A 9060-nucleotide genomic window follows, 5' to 3' on the forward strand; every position below is an offset into this window, starting at 1 on the left:
TGTAGCCACAGCAATTAGAGAAGAAAAAGAAAGAAAAGGGATCCAAATTGGAAAAGAAGAAGTAAAACTGTCACTGTTTTCAGATGACATGATACTATACATAGAGAATCCTAAAGATGCCACCAGAAAACTACTAAGAGGTAAGCAATGAATTTGCTAAAGTTGCAGGATACAAAATTAATGCACAGAAATCTCTTGCATTCCTATATGCTAACAATGAAAGATCAGACAGAGAAATTAAGGAAACAATACCATTCACTATTGCAAAAAAAAGAATAAAATACCTAGGAATAAACCTACTTAAGGAGGTAAATGACCTGTACTCAGAAAAACTATAAGACTGATGAAAGAAATCAAAGATGACACAAACAGATGTTCTTGGATTGGAATAATCAATATTGTGAAAATGACTATACTACCCAAAGCAATCTACAGATTCAGTGCAATCCCTCTCAAATTACCAATGGCATTTTTTACAGAACTAGAACGAAAAATCTTAAAATTTGTATGGAGACACAAAAGACCCCAAATAGCCAAAGCAACCTTGAGGGGAAAAATTGGAGCTGGAAGAATCAGACTCCCTGACTTCAGACTATACTACAAAGCTACAGTAATCAAGACAATATGGTACTGGCAGAAAAACAGAAATATAGATCAATGGAACAGGATAGAAATCCCAGAGATAAGCTCACGCACCTATGGTCAACTAATCTATGACAAAGGAGGCAAGAATATACAATGGAGAGAAGACAGTCTCTTCAACAAGTGGTGCTGGGAAAACTGGACAGCTACATGTAAAAGAATGAAATTAGAACACTCCCTAACACCATACACAAAAATAAACTCAAAATGGATTAAAGACCTAAATGTAAGACAGGCCGTTATAAAACTCTTAGAGGAAAACACAGGAAGAACACTCTTTGACATAAATCACAGCAAGATCCTTTTTGATCCACCTCCTAGAGAAATGGAAATAAAAACAAAAATAAATAAATGGGACCAAATGAAACTTAAAAGCTTTTGCACAGCAAAGGAAACCATAAACAAGATGAAAAGACAACCCTCAGGATGGGAGAAAATATTTGCAAACAAATCAACAGACAAAGGATTAATCTCTAAAATATATAAACAGCTCATGCAGCTCAATATTAAAAAAGCAAACAACCCAATCAAAAAATGGGCAGAAGGGGGCTTCCCTGATGGCACAGTGGTTGAGAGTCTGCCTGCCACTGCAGGGGACATGGGTATGTGCCCTGGTCCGGGAGGATCCCACATACCACGGAGCAGCTGGGCCCGTGAGCCATGGCCGCTGAGCCTGCACGTCTGGAGACTGTGCTCCGCAATGGGAGGGGCCACGGCAGTGAGAGGCCCACGTACCGCAAAACAAAACAAAACAAAAAAAAGGGCAGAAGACGTAAATAGACATCTCTCCAAAGAAGACATACAAATGGCCAAGAAGCACATGAAAAGCTGCTCAACATCACTAATTATTAGAGAAATGCAAATCAAAACTACAATGAAGTATCACCTCATACCAGTTAGAATGGGCATCATAAGAAAATCTACAAATAACAAATGCTGGAAAGGGAAATGTGGAGAAAAGGGAGCCCTCTTGCCCTGTAGGTGGGAATGTAAACTGATACAGCCACTATGGAGAACAGTATGGAGGTTCCCTAAAAAACTAAAAATAGAATTACCATATGACCTAGCAATCCCACTACTGGGCATATGCCCAGAGAAAGCCATAATTCAGAAAGACCCATGCACCCCAATGTTCATTGCAGCACTATTTACAATAGTCAGGACATGGAAGCAACCTAAATGCCCATCAACAGACGAATGGATAATGAAGAAGTGGTACATATATCCAATGGAATATTACTCAACCATAAAAAGGAAGAACATTGGGTCATTTGTAGAGACGTGGATGGACCTAGAGACTGTCGTACAGAGTGAAGTAAGTCAGAAAGAGAAAAACAAATATCGTGTATTAACGCATATACGTGGAATCTAGAAAAATGGTATAGATGAACCTGTTTGCAAGGCAGAGGTAAAGACACAGATGTAGAGAACAAACGTATGGACACCAAGGGGGGAAAGTGGGGGCAGGTGGTGGTGGTGTGATGAATTGGGAGATTGGGATTGACATGTATACACTAATATGTGTAAAATCGATAACTAATAAGAACCTGCTGTATAAAAAATAAATACAATAAAATTTAAAAATAATATATGGTGGCTGGAAAAGTTTATAAATTACACGATTCTTGCATTTATATTTCTCTTGGAAGGAGCTGCTCTAAACACAGCATCGCGCCTAATCTTTAGCACAAGCCAGTGCAGTGGTGCTAGTCTCAGTTCCCTTTTACAGAGATAACGCTCAAGCCCTGAGATGTTGAGAAACTTGCCCAAAGACACACAGCCAGTAAGAAGAGGAAAAAAACCTAGGGAGTTCAAGAGTAGCAGCAGAACCATGAGTATGGCTTGAACTAGGACAGTGGCAGGGAGATAGGGAAAATGAGCAGATGGAAATCCATTCTTAGGTAGAAATACTTGCCGCCAAGGACTGTGTGTGAGGATTAGTGACGAGGAGGGAAGGATGACTCCGGGGTCTGGCCTGAAGCATAGAAGCATTTGGGTCACAGGGCCCGAGTGACACAGGGAAAGAGACGTAGATGTACAATGTTCAATCCCAACTTTTCCGTTTACTGACTGTGTTATCCGGAAGTTATGTCACCTTTCAGGACTCAATTTCCACAGTTGGAAAATGGGAATAATAGAACCTATCATAACAGAGTTGTCATGAAAAAGAAACAGGAAGATGTATATAGAAGTGCTGCATATGTGTTTGTTGGGTAGTTGTTTAAAAAGAGAGACGGGTTTTAGGAACCTGAAACACTCCTGTCCTCCGCTCTCCTGTCATTTCCCAGGCTGCTCAATCAATGATTAGCTCCCGGGCCACCTCCCCTGAGAAGCACATCAAAGAAAGCACCAGTGGAATGGCCTCTGTCTCCCAGGGAGGCCACCTAACTAGGGTCACAGCCCCTTTCTCACCCGAGGAGCTGGGCAAGGGCCATAAAGCCGGACAAACTCTCACAATGTCAGGTCAGCCCTAGGCAGAGATCCAAGATGCGGAGCCCATCTGGGTTCTTCTTCCCACCCCACAAGGGTCAGGATTCCTGGTGCAGAGGCCCACAGATGCTCAGCCATATACCTTCAGGGGCAAACTCAGCCTCCTCTCAGAGAGTGTCTTCACTGTGCCAGGACAGAACCCTCCCAATCCTGTCCAACGCCACTATATTCTATGAGAATGGTGCCCCCTGGAGTTGTGTAGCAAGACCTCTGTGAATCAAAGCCAATTGCTGGCTGCCTCCTCTTCGTCCTACAAAGCCCAGGCAGATCTGAGAAACAGGTGAAGGGTGTTTTGAGAGCTGTCTCCATCCCTTCTGTAATCCCAGGCAGGAGCCTGCACTGAATCCTGCTTTTCCTTACATACTGCAGTCGCAGACGGAAGGAGATCTGAACTGAATGAAGGGCCCTTCCACCATCCTGCCCTGGCCTCGATCCTGACCTTGGTACAGTAAGTTGACGTTCCTATCTGTCACTCCCGTTAGATTGGGCAGGGTAGATCTTGCTCTAGTCTGGTCCACGGTGCTTAGTGAATGTTTGTTGAATGAATAAGTCCATCTCTGCTAAGATATCTACCAGTAATTGTTTCCCACAGAGATGGTTGTATTATAACAGCTTGTTCTTTAAAACCAAGACAACTTAAAGAGAGCCAAAGGACTGACCACGGTACTGATGGTATATACCTGCCATGACCTTAGGGAAAAGGAGCCTTTTCAGTGCTTCTCAGCTGATACCAAGTAGGCAACATTCTACTGCTAATGCTTGCCCCAGCCTCCCTGTAAAAGGTTTCAGGTTGGCTGGATAGAGCCCTTGGAGGGGGCTTTCCAGCCGGATTCCCTGACAGAATTCTCTGTTACAAGGCTGACTTTTCTAACACCTCCATCCAACTTCAATATCCAGGCCTGGGATATCAGGGCCACACTTTCCACACCTTCTGAAGGACCCTCACCTCCTGATTAATTGTCATGGGGCTTTTCCACGTCTCCGATTTCTGAATGTTTGCGAACAATATCATTTCTCAGCTGGGTGGAGTTTAGGGTGAGGTGATTAAGGCACTCGCCTCAGGTGTAAAATTTAAGGGGCACCAAAAAACTCAGTAATTAAGATAAACAGTATTTGGATACAATCATTAAAAAAATCAAAACTAATGCAAAATAATCCATGATGAACAAACTATCAAAAGAAAACATTTTAACGATTACATTATTATTTATCTCGATTACTGAGTTTTTTGGTGCCCCCTGAAATTGTGTGCTGAGGTGAGTACCTCACTGAGTTCAGTCAGGCTAGTTTCAGTCTCCCCAGAGTGGAGTGTCCTAACCTCAGCTCCCGTCTCTAACTGCTGCTGGCTTTAGTACAGACTGTAACTTGTGAGAACTGGCTTGAAGGAGATCAGTAGGATGGTGATTGGTCTGGGCCCCATTTACAGCCTTCCGAGAGCTATGCAAACAGATAAGCAGGGGGCCAAGTCTATTGTTCCGGAGTTCCCACCGGCCTTGAATGGCCCTTGGGCTCTGTGGTCTGGTGATCAGAGGTGTAAAGGTTTCTGAACAATTCTAGGCCTTTGATATGGTTGCCAACACCCGCATTTTTCATTCTGGGAACAGTGCCACCCAGGGCCACAACCCCCCTCCTCCACCTAAGCGAAGAAGTGCCTGCTGGTGGCCGGTGGGACAGGTCCTGCGAGGGCAAGGGTCAGGAGGACAGAGCAAAGTGTCAGGAGGACGGAGTAATGTCTCTTATCCTGGCTGCCCGTTCTTTTCCCTCTGGTACACGCTGACCTCCCCACCCTTTTGCACTTTCAAAACCTGTGCTTATCTTATTCCTCTGTCCGCCTTGGCCAATGCAAACACACATCTCTGCTCCTCCCTGTGGAGGAGCTGTCCCAGCACTTCCCAGTATGTAAAGATTTCCCTTGAGCTAGTTCAGAACTTGGCCCTGGCTCTGTGCTGACGTCCTGACCCCACTGAGGTTTCTTTTTTCAAAAATGCGAGAGAGTGAGCTCTCTTGTTCTGGAAGCAGGGAGATACAGCCTCAAGTTCCTGTAATGATGCCTTTAGAACTCTCTTCTGAAGAACTGGGGCAACAAATTCGTCAACAAAGTACTTCTGGGGGAGGCACCCTGTGGGGATGCCCCCCAGAAGAGGCGGTATCTGTGCCAATTTGACTGCTGTTTTGGAGGAGCACAGGTGAAGGAGAGGTAGTTTCCACTAGGCAAAATATTTTTTCCACTTCCTGTTCTTTGCTATTTTGCTTTCTTCCGGTGTTAAACCACCAGAGTTTCAGAATCAGATGCAACTTACGGTGAAGGCCTGCCACATGGCCTCTATTCCCCAGAATCTGGTGACCCAACTAGATTCCACGAGGCCAATCAAAGGGCAAGCTTTTGCAATAGCAGAACTCACTGTCCTGAAAGCAGGCTCTTAAGAGTAAGCCTGGATCTCGTGAGGTCTTTCTTCCTAACGCTGACCTGAGGGAGATGGGCATTTTTATCTGGGAAGGGGTCTGCGTATTTCCACATCAGCCCCGACATCTCCCTAGGAATGACTAGGGGGTTTCTTTCGCCATCATCTGGCCCCTCTGAGAAAGCAAGGAAATGCAGCAGAGGGCCTGGGGGAACCCCTTCAACGAGAGCCTGACAGCAGATCAGGCTCTCCGAACCGGAGGTGTGGGCGTGTGTTATGTTGCTGCGCAACCAGAGGCAAGCAAGCAGCAAACCGCAGAAGGCAGAGCCCGTTACCGAGGGGGAGTTTGAAGCACCTCGTGTCCCCCCAGGGACTGGACCCAGCTAGATCAAGGGAAAAGGCGGCCTCCAAAAGTCCTCAGTGACGCAAAGGAAGTCAGGGGAAACAGTCAGAGGCTAGTCACCACTGACTCACAGTCTGAACGGTAGAGCAGGAACGAGCTGCCAGCGGCGGGCACTCGGACCCCTGGCTTTACAGATAAAGGAGCCGGAAGCCGGAAAGGAACCGACTGGGATCCCACTGCCTGGGTCCGAGCCAGAACCACCGCCCTTATGGCCTTCTGTTTGTTTAGCTTTAACAATTTGCAAACTCTCTCATGTGCTTTAGTTTCATCCATGTGCTTAGTTCATCTGAACTAAGAGCAAATATTTATCCTTCAAGGGAGAGGCCAAATGAGAACTGCTTTATTTCCTCATACGAGAGGGAAGAGTACGTTTCTAATGGAAGTCTTCCCAGGATTAAATGAGTTAATAATTTTGGGGATTCAAGAGGATATAATAAAGGACACCCCCTCATCCCTTACAAAGCTCTAATTTAGGGATGGGCATAAAGAAATCAAACAAATGGGATCAAAATATCAACTTTATCCTGATAGGTTTTATATGGGAGTCAGTGGTTTATACGTGTGGGTAAGTGAACCCCAGAATTAGGCAGGGTACCCACACAGGCTGGAGCAGCCCTCCCAGGTGGGAACTGTCCCTGTAAACCACGCATCACGGGAGAAGAGCGCCAATAGAGGCTCTAAAGGAGGCTGGCTGCCAAGAGAAGGAAGACAGAGAGAGGCTGAGCTATGCATTTGGGGTCTGTACTCCCCACACTCACCACTGAGGAGCTGCTTCTCCTCCCCTTCCCGTCCTCCTGCCCCTCCCCACTGTTGGGGAGGAGTGAGTCAAGGAAAAGGGCAAGGTCAGAAATCTGCCAGAAGAGCTTCCCCCTGCGGAAGGAAACATCAGAGGTGAGCAATAAGTTTTTCCAACCTAACGTGTAAACACTTAGTACTTGATACAACAGTAAGTGCTCAATAAAAGTTAGCTGTTACTATTATTATTCTGACTATAGCCTGTCAGTCATACCAGAGACTGCCTTACCTTCATCGGTGTGACTTCTCTGATTGTATCTGCCCTTATTAGATGTGTGAGCTTGGGTATGTTACTTAACATCCCTAAACTTCAGTGTCTGCCTCTATAATAAAAATAGTACCTACCCTATAACTGGGGGGAACTACATAATTTAAGTGGAAAAGACTTAGCACGATGCCTGGAGCATAGTAAATATTCAATGTATGGTGACTAGTGCTGTTATAAAAAGAACTTGGGAGTCCAGAGCAAAATAAATGCAAAATTAAGACTGAGGCATTATTGATTTAGAGGAGGCGTGTAAAGGAAAGTCTGGCTACTATCTGTTAGAATTAGAGCAGTTGCTCCCATTGGATCTACAATCTGGACACCTAAGAGTGAATCCCTGGAAGTATTGCCAAACCTTTTGGGCCTTTTCCCATCACTTTCCGTACAAGGAGGAGAAAGTCTCAGTCTGGTGTTGACCTTGGGAAGATGATATTCTTTTTGCGGAGCACAGGCTCCGGACGCGCAGGCTCAGCGGCCATGGCTCACGGGCCCAGCCGCTCCGCGGCATGTGGGATCTTCCCGGACCGGGGCACGAACCCGTGTCCCCCGCATCGGCAGGCGGACTCTCAACCACTGCGCCACCAGGGAAGCCCAAGATGATGATATTCTTGAAGCTGTGAGCTCCTTGAGAAGGATGAGTAAGTGCTGTTTTATGTGTGGACTGAAATGGCTTCAGCCAGTCACAAAATCTAAGGGCCACTGTCTGAGCTCCAGGAGGATAGAAACTGAGGTTGTCTTATTCACTGCTTTGTCTTTAGCACCTAGAATGGTGTCTGACACATAGCAAACATTTATTAAATATTTGGTAAATAAGTAAGTGAACTGGAAGGTTGCTCTTCACACGAGTGATGGGGAGATGGTACCTAAGATGTGGTCTGACTCCTCGTCCAGATCTAAGGAATGCTGAACCAGAAACATTTCTACAATCCCTGACTTTGGTCTTACTTAGGGGAGGAAGGAGGGAGGGGGAGGAGACTAAGTTACAGAACTAGAGATTGCTGCTTTTTTTCTTCAAAACCGCAATGGGTGTTATTTTGAATATAGGAGCTTGAGTTATTCATGCTAAGGAGTTCCTATACCAAATGAGATAAGAAAGAGTGGAAGATGGAATATCTTAGCAATCAGGGTAAACTATACCAACAGCTCACTTTGAGACGGATGGATGTAGGACACTGGCAGATTTAATGAGATTTCATCCTAAAGTCTCAGACACTCAAAGAAGCTATCAGCACACTTTATATAATAGCACAAGACTGGAAACAACACAAATGTCCATCTATAAGGGATATCTACACAATCGAGTATTGTGCAGTTGTAAAAAAAGAAGTGGCTCTGTGTATCAACATGATCTCTGGGATATCTTGTTAAGTGAAAAAAAGCACGAACAGTGTGTAGAGTATATTACTATTATCTGAAAAAGGGAAATGCAACTACTTATATGTATTTGCCTTTTTTAAAGGAAATATAAACCAAACACTGGTAAAATTGGTTATCTGTAAGGAGAGGGGGAGATGGAGTGAAGGGGAGAGAAGTAAGACACTAGACTTCTGTCAGTGTACTTTATCTTGTAGGTTTGACTTTGGAACCATGTCTATGCTTTAAATAATTATAAAGCAAAATTTAATAAAGATGGGTTAAAAAAAAGAAATTCCTAAAGATTGAGAGTAAATAAAACGAATCTAATTGTGTATCGAATTAGTGGCAACTATACAGAAAGGAATTATTTCTAATAACTTTATATATTAAATTGACTCTATCCCTACTATGATACATCCTAAAGATTAAAAGGAACTGTGTCTTAGTTTGCTAGGGCTGCTATAACAAAGTACCACAGGCTGGGTGGCTTACACAACAAAAATTTATTTCCTCACGGTTCTGGAAGCTGAAAATCTTAAGATCAAGGACTCAGCAGGGTCAGTTTCTTCCAAGGCTCCTCTCCTGGGTGTGTCAATGGCTATCTTCACCCTGTATCTTCACACAGTCTTTTGTGCATGTCTCTGTCCTAATCTCCTCTTCTTATAACAAGACCATTCATAGGATAAGGACCCACCCTAATGAACTCA

The sequence above is a fragment of the Delphinapterus leucas genome, chromosome 9 (assembly GCF_059928025.1).
Source record: "Delphinapterus leucas isolate spDelLeu-1000000601 "Yukka" chromosome 9, BTC_Dleu_Yukka2, whole genome shotgun sequence".
NCBI classification, from domain to species: domain Eukaryota; kingdom Metazoa; phylum Chordata; class Mammalia; order Artiodactyla; family Monodontidae; genus Delphinapterus; species Delphinapterus leucas.